A 14,094-nucleotide genomic window follows, 5' to 3' on the forward strand; every position below is an offset into this window, starting at 1 on the left:
AGTTCTCCATAGCAATGCTTCATTGCAGAGAGTGGTCCATGGTGATGTGTTGTAGAGGAAGCAGTTTACCATATCTTTTGCTGTTGCAAGAGGATCACTCAGGCTGATCACAAGCAGAGACCACAATGTTGTGGCATGAATGATCTATGGGAACTTACACAAAAATTATCACCTGCTAGTGGTGGGAAACTGGTGGGATCACAAGCCAGAAAAAGTTGTCAAAAACAAATATACCAAATTACTATGGAGCCTCAGACAAATCGAATGCTGGAACATGAACACCAGACATCACAACAATGGAGTAAAAGAAAGTGTGGATCATTGACATTGCCCTTCTAGATGATTGCAGAATCGGTGAGAAACAACTTTTAAAACTTTCCAGACACAAAGACTTGAAAATCAAACTGCAGCAACTTTGGTGTGAAACAGGGAAAATGATGTCGTTGGTTCTTGGCACATTAGTAATAGTGCCAAAAGATCTTAGTCGGCATTTGAAAACGATTTGCATTGATAAAATATTATAAAATATTCATCTGCCAAAAATTACTGGATATAAGTTCTGCCTATTTGCAGACTGTTTTTTCATTTAGACCCAAACACATTGCAGCACTTTCGAGCCACCTTCATTGGGTTTTCTGTATTTAAATCTGTAAAATTTGAAATGAATTAATGATTAATTTGCGAGAATTTAGCATAAATTGTTTTTTGTTTATTATTGTCATTACCTTAATTTTACATTTTAAGATTATACAGAACCCTCTGTACCTTCTTGTGTACTGGTAGCTTGTTGTCTGCAACTATGTTATGGCATTCATGAATTGTCCACTGATACATCACACAATCCTATATGTTTAGGAAGTGTCGTACTAGTGCTAAAATATGAAATGAAGTGTGGTGATCTCATTAGTCATGTTTACTGTTGTAATAGGATGAACAGTAAAAGGAACAAACTGTAGAATAAGAACGGCAGGGCGCTTTTGGTAAATGAAATAATTTTCAAAAGTATACTGCTGATGTGTCCAAAACACAAGGTTCATTACAATATCTACTTCAAATTCTGGGAAGCTGTGGGAGAGATGGGAAAACAAAGAAATGGATCATGGAACAGCTTCCAGGAAAAGGTTATAATGAAAATGTAATGGAGATGTCCAGGCAATGTAGCTAGGGGAATGGGTGACAGATGAACAAGGGAAGTTCTTTGCAAGTTTCCAAGAGATAGGAAAAGACAGAGATACCCTTTAGAAACCTGGTACATGAAATTAGAAAACAACTGTGTATGAACAAGGTAATCAAATGTAGACTAGATAAAGCTGTTAAACAACCTTAATGTATTGGGAGTGTGCCACATTATGGAGGAAGATGACACTAATCAAATCTTTACTTCTAGATTTCATCATAGAACAAGGGAGATTTGAATAATGGCAACACTTTAAAATCTTTGAGGATCTTGTAAAATAACTATGCTAAAAAGATAAGGGAGTCATTTATGTACTTCTGGTGAGACAAATCAGTGAGATTAGTGCTTGTTTAGCAAAAATGCTGCATAAACAATGATCAAAGGTGAAATACTCACTTTTGTTTTAGATCTGCACTTGATAACTACTAGAGTCTGGGCTACATTCTTGGCTGGCCACACAGGTATAAAAGAACTCAATACACTAATGACTATTTAGAATGAATGAAAGCTGTTCTACCCAGGAGGAAGGAAAAAAATATGTACACATACATATGAATACTTATCTGAGAGAAAATTATACAGTTAAAGAATAAATATTTTTGAACCATGTAAAGAAAGGATTTCTTCTGGAACAATGTGAATGTTTCACTGGCTCAATTCAAGATATTGTGATTTATTAACTGCCATTGTAATTATGTTAGGAAGAATATCTGTTCGTTTGTCCAATGTTTCTGGGGAGGAAACTTCGTTTGCAAATATTCTGCAACAGAATCTTGTGGCACAGCTTGTGATTCTTACTTTTTTTTACTACTGCTCCTTTGCAATGCCAAGGAAAGTCTTGTGCTGCTGCACACCAGATTCAGAAACAGACTACTTCGGGATTGTGGAAAGACAGTCTTGAATCTTTGGGCATTAGGAGCTGTTTGACAACTAAAGAATGTAAGTCAGTATGCTCAACATCTATGCATGTTAATGTATGTAAACTGTAGTTGTGGGACTTTAGTAACTGTAGTACCTCCCTTCGTACAGGTAGCAAACTTTGAATATATTATTACAGACAGAAATGTGACGTAAGTAAGGTTTTTAAATAGTTGGTATGTTGTAGCTCATTGTTTACCACTAGTTAATCTTGTTGTCTCACAGGTTTATGACACTAAACTCTTAAAAGCAGCATTATTACTTAAAAAAACCTAATAATACTTCAACTCATTGACATATGTATACTGTGCAGTTGCTTTATAATAATTACTGCATATGGAGCCATACGTTAACAGTATTAAAAAAAAGCTGGAAAATCCAAGAAGCATCTGTCTCTATGAAGATGGATGGCTGCTCACCGAATGGAAGAGGCATTGGTCAATAGATGGGGATACAGAAAAGGATAAAACCTGCTTTCAGACAAAGTATGCACATCCGCACACGCAAAAATCATGAACCTCCCACACCCAAATCACTACCACTCAAAAAAATCCTACCTGCCCACTTACTTACCTATCTTGCCACTCAGCACAATATTTTAAATGTAGACTACTCTAGTCTGTGTTACACAGCAACTACATTATTGAAAGTGGAAAAAAAAGCTCATAATAACAGACTCTTTTGCTTTCCAACCTTCCACAATATGTTTTCAGGTGCCTTTTTCAAATTGCTTTTGACACATTCCTTTTATAAATCCGGGGATAAATTAGTCATTGAGAGCAAAAATATAGGAGTCTGCACAAGTAGCATTTGCAATCAACATTTAAGTGAAATGATGCGGCAGTACGTATGCAGAAGTAATTCCTCCTAGACCTGAGTAAAAGTGACAGAGGTCTGAATGTGGAAAATTTTTATTAACAGAATTATTCAATAATATACTGCAGTGTTGAAGGTCCTGAAAGATGGATAATTATTGCGCAATATTTAATATGGTGTGTTTACATATTTCTCGGGCATAAAGTTGTTTAGATTCTTTAAGGGAGAATTTTTGTCTCGTACCTCAATTGAAATAAGATACATTTACAAATCAGTAAAAGAATTCATATTGTTTCGGTTTCTCTGAGGAAACTATCATCTCACCTTATTCTTTAGAGTTTATTAAAATACTGGTAATCAACAAAAACCTTGATGTTTAATGCTACTTAGCAGTTCAGAAGTTTTCACAATACCTTCCAGAGTTAACTGGTCATCCAGTGATTCATTCTTTTAAAGAAAGATGAGAAACATAAATAATCCTCATTGTATTTTAACTATGTCTGCTGACTTATTCAACAGTGCCATGTGCAAAACTTATTACTGGATTGACAGTGGGAGTAGTAGTTCCAAAGACTTTCTAGTTTATGTTCACTGTTGTACAGCCTAGTATTCCACCATCAATACTTGCTCTTAATAAATCTCGTTAGGGGAATGAATACATTGTTTCTTTTGCCTGAAGCACATTTCCATTTGAAACATGTTTTTCTCTTTGATTAATACTTTTATCTAAAGTTGTTGTTGTTGTTGTTGTTGTTGTTGTTGTTGTTGTTGGTGGTGGTGGTGGTGGTGGTGGTGGTTGTCTTCAGTCCAAAGACTGGTTTGATGCAGCCTCACGCTACTGTCTTGTGCTTGCCTCTTCATCTTTGAATAACTACTGCAACTTATATCCTAATGAATCTGATAACTGTATTCCTCTGTTGGTCTCTGTATATGATGTTGTTGTTGTGGTCTTCAGTCCTGAGACTGGTTTGATGCAGCTCTCCATGCTACCCTATCCTGTGCAAGCTTCTTCATCTCCCAGTACTTACTGCAACCCACATCCTTCTGAATCTGCTTAGTGTATTCATCTCTTGGTCTCCCTCTACGATTTTTACCCTCCACGCTGCCCTCCAATGCTAAATTTGTGATCCCTTGATGCCTCAGAACATGTCCTACTAACTGGTCCCTTCTTTTTGTCAATTCTCCCCAATTCTATTCAGTACCTCCTCATTAGTTATGTGATCTACCCATCTAATCTTCAGCATTCTTCTGTAGCACCAAATTTCGAAAGCTTCTATTCTCTTCTTGTCCAAACTATTTATTGTCCATGTTTCACTTCCATACATGGCTACACTCCATACAAATACTTTCAGAAATGACTTCCTGACACTTAAATCTATACTCGATGTTAACAAATTTCTCTTCTTCAGAAACGCTTTCCTTGCCGTTGCCAGTCTACATTTTATATCTTCTCTACTTCGACCATCATCAGTTATTTTGCTCCCCAAATAGCAAAACTCCTTTACTACTTTAAGTGTCTCATTTCCTAACCTAATTCCCTCAGCATCACTCGACTTAATTCGACTACATCACAGTATCCTCGTTTTGCTTTTGTTGATGTTCATCTTATATCCTCCTTTCAAGACACTGTCCATTCCGTTCAACTGCTCTTCCAAGTCCTTTGCTGTCTCTGAGAGAATTACAATGTCATCAGCGAACCTCAAAGTTTTTATTTCTTCTCCATGGATTTTAATACCTACTCCGAATTTTTCTTTTGTTTCCTTTACTGCTTGCTCAATATACAGATTGAATAACATCGGGGAGAGGCTACAACCCTGTCTCACTCTCTTCCCAACCACTGCTTCCCTTTCATGCCCGTCGACTATTATAACTGCCATCTGGTTCCTGTACAAATTGTAAATAGCCTTTCGCTCCCTGTATTTTATTCCTGCCACCTTTGGAATTTGAAAGAGAGTATTCCAGTCAACCTTGTCAAAAGCTTTCTCTAAGTCTACAAATGCTAGAAATGTCGGTTTGCCTTTCCTTAATCTTTCTTCTAAGATACATCATAAGGTCAGTATTGCCTCACGTGTTCCAATATTTCTACGGAATCCAAACTGATCTTCCCCGAGGTCGGCTTCTACCAGTTTTTCCATTCGTCTGTAAAGAATTCGCATTAGTATTTTGCAGCTGTGACTTATTAAACTGATAGTTCGGTAATTTTCACATCTGTCAACACCTGCTTTCTTTGGAATTGGAATTATTGTATTCTCCTTGAAGTCTGAGGGAATTTCGCCTGTCTCATACATCTTTCTCACCAGATGGTAGAGTTTTGTCAGGACTGGCTCTCCCAAGGCTGTCAGTAGTTCCAATGGAATGTTGTCTACTCCCGGGGCCTTGTTTCGACTCAGGTCTTTCAGTGCTCTGTCAAACTCTTCATGCAGTATTGTATCTCCCATTTCATCTTCTTCTACATCCTCTTCCATTTCCATAATATTGTCCTCAAGTACATCGCCCTTGTATAGACCCTCTATATACTCCTTCCACCTTTCTGCTTTCCCTTCTTTGCTTAGAACTGGGTTTCCATCTGAGCTCTTGATATTCGTACAAGTGGTTCTCTTTTCTCCAAAGATATCTTTAATTTTCCTGTAGGCAGTATCTATCTTACCCCTAGTGAGATAAGCCTCTACATCCTTACATTTGTCCTCTAGCCATCCCTTCTTAGCCATTCTGCACTTCCTGTCGATCTCATTTTTGAGACTTCTGTATTCCTTTTTGCCTGCTTTACATGCTGCATTTTTGTATTTTTTCCTTTCGTCAATTAAGTTGAATATTTCTTCTGTTACCCAAGGAGTTCTACTAGCCCTTGTCTTTTTACCTACTTGTTCCTCTGCTGCCTTCACTACTTCATCCCTCAGAGCTACCTATTCTTCTTCTACTGTACTTCTTTCCCCCATTCCTGTCAATTGTTCCCTTATGCTCTCCCTGAAACTCTGTACAACCTCTGTTGTAGTCAGTTTATCCAGGACCCATCTCCTTAAATTCCCACCTTTTTCCAGTTTCTTCAGTTTTAATCTACAGTTCATAACCAACAGATTGTGGTCAGAGTCCACGTCTGCCCCTGGAAATATCTTACAATTTAAAACCTGGTTCCTAAATCTGTCCTACCATTATATAATCTATCTGATACCTTCTCGTATCTCCAGGATTCTTCCATGTATATGATTCATGGAGTTAATATATTCCAACCCATTGTGCCATAACAAAGATGCACAGATGATTCGCAATTTCCTTGTTCAATATGTTCAATACAAAACAACAGTCTGTAACATGGATTTTCAGCTTTTGTATCAGTTACCAGTGGCCCCTCACCAAATTCCACAATTTCATTCTTGTTAAATCTGATTTTTGGCTGCTGCTCCCCATAACAATATTTTTCTCAAACCATGTGCATATAATGTATCCTCCACTTGACAATGTTCCTGTACCCCATTTACTAATGCACTTAACTCGAGTGGTCCAATACCACCTGTTGTACTGGGTGAAATAACTCATTAGTACAGTGTCAGGTTCTTAACTTTACTCCTGTAGGAGGCAGAGGTCATACTGTAACACATACAAAGTATTTGATCACTTGATTATGAACAAGACGAAATTTGTAGCTCTTGATATAACATATTTCCACTGGAATATGAGTATTTATTACTGTTACTGAGCATTAATGTATCACATGATACTAGTCTCCTCTCACTGAGTGCAATTGACAATAAAAATTTATGCCGAGTTTTGCCTAATACAACTACTGCACTGCGAACTCAGTAGAGAGACAATGTTGTTATCTTCAGTGATTGCAGAGTGACTCAGTGATGCTGTGCTCATACATAAGCAAGAGTACTGGTGGGGTGGTGTATGGAAACTTTTCTAGGCATGTCTATGATGACTCCACTCATTTGTCACTGCATCTGGCAACAACTAAGCTTGGTTGTGGCTTCATCGTGAGATACCAATCTGGCCTTGGCATCTCGCTCTTTGGATGACACCTCATCTTTAGTGTAGACAACTGAATTACCTCCTATCTGAACAAGAATTTTGAACTTCTCCAGTGCTTTAAATAATGGAATCTATCCCTTATATAAAGTAATATGTTTTGATGCAGCACTATAAGCAAGTCAAACATTATCAAAATTAGTAGCCACTTAAAACTTGATGTCTAGGTTCTTGACTTTCTCTGAAGAAATTGAACATCCTTGCATTGTATTAAGCCTTATAATGACCTTTCTGCTGACAATAATAGCTCTCAACATTCTTCTTACTTGACAACTTTTGCCGTGATTGCATTGTGAACACTGACTTATATGTTTTGTTTCTGTGCTCTCTGACAAATGTTAGCCTTCTTGCAGTAATCTTGTTATTAAGGCAGCAAAAGTTAGCCTGCTTTTGTTACAGTAGTACCAAGCCACAGCAAGTGCACCATATTTCCATCTACAACTTTGTCAGTCTCAGCCATATCTGCCAATGGTTCTGGTTCAGTGCACATAGGATGAAGGGACTGATGTCCTCGCATTTTGATCCCTTTAACTCCCAACAACCAACCAACCCAGTGGTTGAGCATGATCTGCAAGAGACTATTGTAATACTTCAACCTTACTAATATGTTGCACAGTATTTATCACTGAGTGATATTTTTTAATGAAAGAACTTTTTATTTCTTATTGCTGATCAAGACTTATCATAAGTCAGTTCCATATACTATTTGCTCAAGCACATAACATAAGTTTGCAGCTGGTCAAATTGCATACCAGATAAAATAAAAAGCATTGTTTTTACAATTGCATGCCATAAGTTCTGTACATCTTTCCCTTCAACTGCCCATGCTTTACTTCCATCAACAGCATCCAGCAATTTCTTCTGTGCAAAAGATACTTTCCATTTGATATTTTCATGAATGAAAATTACTTATGTGAAATTTCTGGATGCTGAAAAACTTCATTCGACACAGCTTTCACCTTTTTTTCACCTGACAGGTGAAAAACCCTCAATGCAATTGAACTCACTTCAGAGGCTACCCCTGTAACCCAATATGATTTACTGGGCCCCCAAACTGTTGGATGGACTGTAATGAAGTGAAAATAGCTTATATTAAGAATTTTATTTTTCCAGTAAATGGACACTTAAACACAAGACATTGAACATACAAAAGTAGATAAAATGCTCTAAAATGCTGCGTACATCCATATTATCTTCAAAGATAATTGGTACATCAGAGTACATAGCACTCAATTTATTATTTCCATGCAGACTCATTCTCACTACATACACATTTCTATGTCTCTATCTTCTATAGGTCCTGCATGATATTCCTGCCTAATCCTGTAAAAATAAAGGTGTCCTCCCATTCCTTTCCATTTTTGTTCTAGATTAAATAACCCCACATATGAAATATATATCTATTTTCATGTCTTGTACCTGTCTGTTGATTTGCTGTCAGCTACATAGTTACACATTATTTTTTCTGTCTGCCTTTTTTTAAAGTGAATTATCTTACCTCAAACTACTGCTTCACAACTTTTAAGTACTGTTGCTGCTGCAGTGGATTAATAATCTTTATTAGTTCTTCAGTTATCTGTGGGAAATTAATCTCCATAATCATCGTAAACTGCAGATGTCTGTATCTGTACTGTAGTTTTGATACTATTTCCACCAATAGTTTCTCAAATCTTGAAATTTTCCAGTCACATAACTTTTTTGGCTCATCCACTGTCATCTGACTGGTTGTGTCTCTTAAAGATTGTTATTTCTGTTTATTTAATTCACTGTAGTTTAAAATTGACTTTTGTTTCTCTTTCTGGATGTTGCTTCTTTTGTTTTGCCAAATCTGTACATAAGTTACTTCTGATGTCCTGGGCTACCGGATACTGATTTTACTAACATGTTTGGTGAAGAAAATTGTATCTCATTGAATGTATTTAACAATGAAAACAATCAATTATTGATAAAATTATGTAATTGGATAGATATAAAATCTTCTCACCAAGTGGCAGCAGAACACACACATAAGACTGTTGTGACTGGCAAGCTTTTGGAGCCAATGGCTCCTTCTTCAGGCAGAAGGGTTGAAGGGGAAGGAAGAAGGGTGATGGGAAAGGATTGGAGATGTCTAGGAAAGAGGGTCGATTTTGGGAAAGTCACCCAGAACTGCAGGTTAGGAGAGACTTACGGTACGGGATGAGAAAGAAAGACTGATTATTGGAGACTGCATTGGATGCGATTTGAAAACCTGGGAGCTTAAAGGTGTAAGACAGGGTAATATTCAAGACAGAGATTACTACTAAAACATAGTGCATGAGTTAATGAGAGTGAGTAAGCTAAGTGCGTTGTACATAACAGAGGTGGGAGGGGGCGGTGAAAAGTAGATGGGAAATACAATGAAAGATGTAGAAAACTAAAATGGAGTGAAGCAGAGTAGTTACAGTGAAGAAAAGCTGAGATCGAAGAAATTAATGTAAATTAAGGCCAGGTGGGTGGCAAGAACCAAGGACATATTGTGCTAGTTCCCACCTGTGGTGTTCTGAGAAACTGGTGTCTGGCCTGCTTCACTCCATTTTAGTTTTCTACACCTTTCGTTGTCTTCCCTGTCTATTTTTCACTGCCCCCTCCCATCTCTGTTAAGTACAATGCACTTAGCTTCTTACTTGTATTAACTCGTGTATGATGTTTTAGTAGTAATCCCTGTCTTCCACCTTTAAGCTCTCAGGTTTTTAAGTTTTGTCTGATAAGTCCCCAACACTCAGTCTTTCCTTCACATTCCGTACAGTAAGTCTCCCCTGACCCGCAGTTCTGGGTGATTTTCCCAGAATCTACCCCTTTTCCTAGACCTCTCCAGTCCTTTACAGTCACCCTTCTTCCTTCCTCTTCAACCCTTCTGCATGAAGAAGGAGCCACTGGCTCTGAAAGCTTGTCATTCACAACAGTCTATTATGTGTGTTTTCTGCCGCCACTTGGTGAGTAGATTTTTTATCTATCCAATTAAATAATTGTATTTAAAAACAAAGATGATGTGACTTACCATACGAAAGCGCTGGCAGGTCGATAGATACACAAACAAACACATACATACACACAAAATTCAAGCTTTCGCAACCAATGGTTGCTTCGTCAGGAAAGAGGGAAGGAGAGGGAAAGATGAAAGGATGTGGGTTTTAAGGGAGATGGTAAGGAGTCATTCCAATCCCGGGAGCGGAAAGACTTACCTCAGGGGTAAAAAAGGACAGGTATACACTCTCGCGCGCACGCACACACACATCCATCCACACATACACAGACACAAGCAGACATTTGTAAAGGCAAAGGGTTTGGGCAGAGATGTCAGTCGAGGCGGAAGTACACAGGCAAAGATGTTGTTGAAAGACAGGTGAGGTATGAGTGGCGGCAACTTGAAATTAGCGGAGGTTGAGGCCTGGCGGATAACGAGAAGAGAGGATATACTGAAGGGCAAGTTCCCATCTCCGGAGTTCTGACAGGTTGGTGTTAGTGGGAAGTATCCAGATAACCTGGACGGTGTAACACTGTGCCAAGATGTGCTGGCCGTGCACCAAGGCACGTTTAGCCACAGGGTGATCCTCATTACCAACAAACACTGTCTGCCTGTGTCCATTCATGCGAATAGACAGTTTGTTGCTGGTCATTCCCACATAGAAAGCTTCACAGTGTAGGCAGGTCAGTTGGTAAATCACCTGGGTGCTTTCACACGTGGCTCTGCCTTTGATCGTGTACACCTTCCGGGTTACAGGACTGGAGTAGGTGGTGGTGGAAGGGTGCATTGGACAGGTTTTACACCGGGGGCGGTTACACGGGTGGAGCCAGAGGGTAAGGAAGGTGGTTTGGGGATTTCATAGGGATGAACTAAGAGGTTACGAAGGTTAGGTGGACGGCGGAAAGACACTCTTGGTGGAGTGGGGAGGATGTCATGAAGGATGGATCTCATTTCAGGGCAGGATTTGAGGAAGTCGTATCCCTGCTGGAGAGCCACATTCAGAGTCTGATCCAGTCCGGGAAAGTATCCTGTCACAAGTGGGGCACTTTTGTGGTTCTTCTGTGGGAGGTTCTGGGTTTGAGGGGAGGAGGAAGTGGCTCTGGTTATTTGCTTCTCTACCAGGTCGGGAGGGTAGTTGCGCGATGTGAAAGCTGTTTTCAGGTTGTTTGTGTAATGGTTCAGGGATTCCGGACTGGAGCAGATTCGTTTGCCACGAAGACCTAGGCTGTAGGGAAGGGACCGTTTGATGTGGAATGGGTGGCAGCTGTCATAATGGAGGTACTGTTGCTTGTTGGTGGGTTTGATGTGGACGGACGTGTGAAGCTGGCCATTGGACAGATGGAGGTCAACGTCAAGGAAAGTGGCATGGGATTTGGAGTAGGACCAGGTGAATCTGATGGAACCAAAGGAGTTGAGGTTGGAGAGAAAATTCTGGAGTTCTTCTTCACTGTGAGTCCAGATCATGAAGATGTCATCAATAAATCTGTACCAAACTTTGGGTTGGCAGGCCTGGGTAACCAAGAAGGCTTCCTCTAAGCGACCCATGAATAGGTTGGCATAGGAGGGGGCCATCCTGGCACCCATGGCTGTTCCCTTTAATTGTTGGTATGTCTGGCCTTCAAAAGTGAAGAAGTTGTGGGTCAGGATGAAGCTGGCTAAGGTAATGAGGAAAGAGGTTTTAGGTAGGGCGGCAGGTGATCGGCGTGAAAGGAAGCGCTCCATCGCAGCGAGGCCCTGGACGTGCGGAATATTTGTGTATAAGGAAGTGGCATCAATGGTTACAAGGATGGTTTCCGGGGGTAATAGATAGGGTAAGGATTCCAGGTGTTCAAGAAAGTGGTTGGTGTCTTTGATGAAGGATGGGAGACTGCATGTAATGGGTTGAAGGTGTTGATCTACGTAGGCAGAGATACGTTCTGTGGGGGCTTGGTAACCAGCTACAATGGGGCGGCCAGGATGATTGGGTTTGTGAATTTTAGGTAGAAGGTAGAAGGTAGGGGTGCGGGGTGTCGGTGGGGTCAAGAGGTTGATGGAGTCAGGTGAAAGGTTTTGTAGGGGGCCTAAGGTTCTGAGGATTCCTTGAAGCTCCGCCTGGACATCAGGAATGGGATTACCTTGGCAAACTTTGTATGTGGTGTTGTCTGAAAGCTGACACAGTCCCTCAGCCACATACTCCCGACGATCAAGTACCACGGTCGTGGAACCCTTGTCTGCCGGAAGAATGGCGATGGATCGGTCAGCCTTCAGATCACAGATAGCTTGGGCTTCAGCAGTGATGATGTTGGGAGTAGGATTAAGGTTTTTTAACAAGGATTGAGAAGCAAGGCTTGGAAGTCAGAAATTCCTGGAAGGTTTGGAAAGGGTGATTTTGAGGAAGAGGAGGTGGGTCCCGCTGTGACGGAGGATGGAACTGTTCCAGGCAGGGTTCAATTTGGATAGTTTCTTGGGGAGTTGGATCATTAGGAGTAGGATTAGGATCGTTTTTCTTCGTGGCAAAGTGATATTTCCAGCAGAGAGTATGAGTGTAGGACAGTAAATCTTTGACGAGGGCTGTTTGGTTGAATCTGGGAGGGGCTGAAGGTGAAGCCTTTGGACAGGACAGAGGTTTCGGATTGGGAGAGAGGTTTGGAGGAAAGGTTAACTACTGAATTAGGGTGTTGTGGTTCCAGATTGTGTTGATTGGAATTTTGAGGTTTTGGAGGGATTGGAGCTGGAAGTGGGAGATTGAGTAGATGGGAGAGACTGGGTTTGTGTGCAATGAGAGGAGGTTGAGGTTTGCTGGAAAGGTTGTGAAGGGTGAGTGAGTTGCCTTTCCGGAGGTTGGAAACCAGGAGACTGGATAGTTTTCTGAGGTGGAGGGTCGCATGCTGTGTTACTTTGCGGTTGGCCTGTAGGAGGATGCTTTGAACAGCCGGTGTCAATGCGGGAGAGGAAAGATTGAGGACTTTTATTAAGGATAGGAGTTGACGGGTGTGTTCATTGGTTGAGTTGATGTGTAGGTGAAGGATTAGGTGGGCGAGGGCAATGGATTGTTCAGTTTGGAACTGGTATAGGGACTGATGGACAGAAGGGTTGCAGCCAGAGATGGGAACTTTAAGTGTGAGGCCTTTAGGGGTAATGCCAAATGTCAGACAAGCCTGGGAAAATAAAATATGGGAGCGTAATCTGGTTAGGGCGAAGGCATGTTTGCAGAGGGAATGTAAATAACACTTAATGGGGTCGTTGTGGGGGTGTTGTGAGGGTGACATGGTATTAGAAGGTGGAAAGTGTAACATCAGGCCGAAATGAAAATGAAAAATATATATATGGGGAGAGATAAAGGTGAACCAGAAAGCAACTGGAGATCTGGTGTGAAAAAAGGCGAAAAAGTGTTGGTAAAAGCTGGGCTCTGTTGATCCTGTGGTGAACTTGGGTTGGTAGGCAACGATGTGCATAAAGGTTAGGTGGTTGTGTTGCCGCCAAAACAAGTTAGCGGGTGGAGAAATTCGGGAAAATTTCGAAAAAACTACGTGTAAATGTATTAAAAGGAGTGGTTTTGTGGTGGCAGATTATGAGAATGAGGCTAACAATTGTCTGACGAAGAAATAATGATGTTAAAACCTGTGGGAAGCGGCTAAAAATGATCAATGATGTGGGAAATATGGAAATGGAAATAAAGCGAAAGTTATTAGAACTAGCCGTAATGAAACTTCCTGGCAGATTAAAACTGTGTGCCCGACTGAGACTCGAACTCGGGACCTTTGCCTTTCGCGGGCAAGTGCTCTACCATCTGAGCTACCGAAGCACAACTCACGCCCGGTCCTCACAACTTTACTTCTGTCAGTATCTCGTCTCGAGTCTCGGTCGGGCACACAGTTTTAATCTGCCAGGAAGTTTCATATCAGTGCACACTCCGCTGCAGAGTGAAAATCTCATTCTGGAAACATCCCCCAGGCTGTGGCTAAGCCATGTCTCCGCAGTATCCTTTCTTTCAGGAGTGCTAGTTCTGCAAGGTTCAAAGGAGAGCTTCTATAAAGTTTGGAAGGTAGGAGACGAGATACTGGCAGAAGTAAAGCTGTGAGGACCGGGCGTGAGTTGTGCTTCGGTGGCTCAGATGGCAAAGCACTTGCCCGCGAAAGGCAAAGGTCCCGAGTTCGAGTCTCGGTCGGGCACACAGTTTTAATCTGCCAGG

The 14,094-nt window shown here is 40.8% G+C and overlaps 1 protein-coding gene across 1 annotated transcript in view; it reads left to right on the forward strand.

The window, feature by feature from the left end:
- The window catches only part of LOC124795733, a 300,666-nt gene that overhangs the window by 91,383 nt on the left and 195,189 nt on the right, over window positions 1-14,094 (forward strand). The gene's annotated exons all lie outside the window — the stretch shown is intronic.

The sequence above is a fragment of the Schistocerca piceifrons genome, chromosome 4, assembly GCF_021461385.2.
Source record: "Schistocerca piceifrons isolate TAMUIC-IGC-003096 chromosome 4, iqSchPice1.1, whole genome shotgun sequence".
NCBI lineage: Eukaryota > Metazoa > Arthropoda > Insecta > Orthoptera > Acrididae > Schistocerca > Schistocerca piceifrons.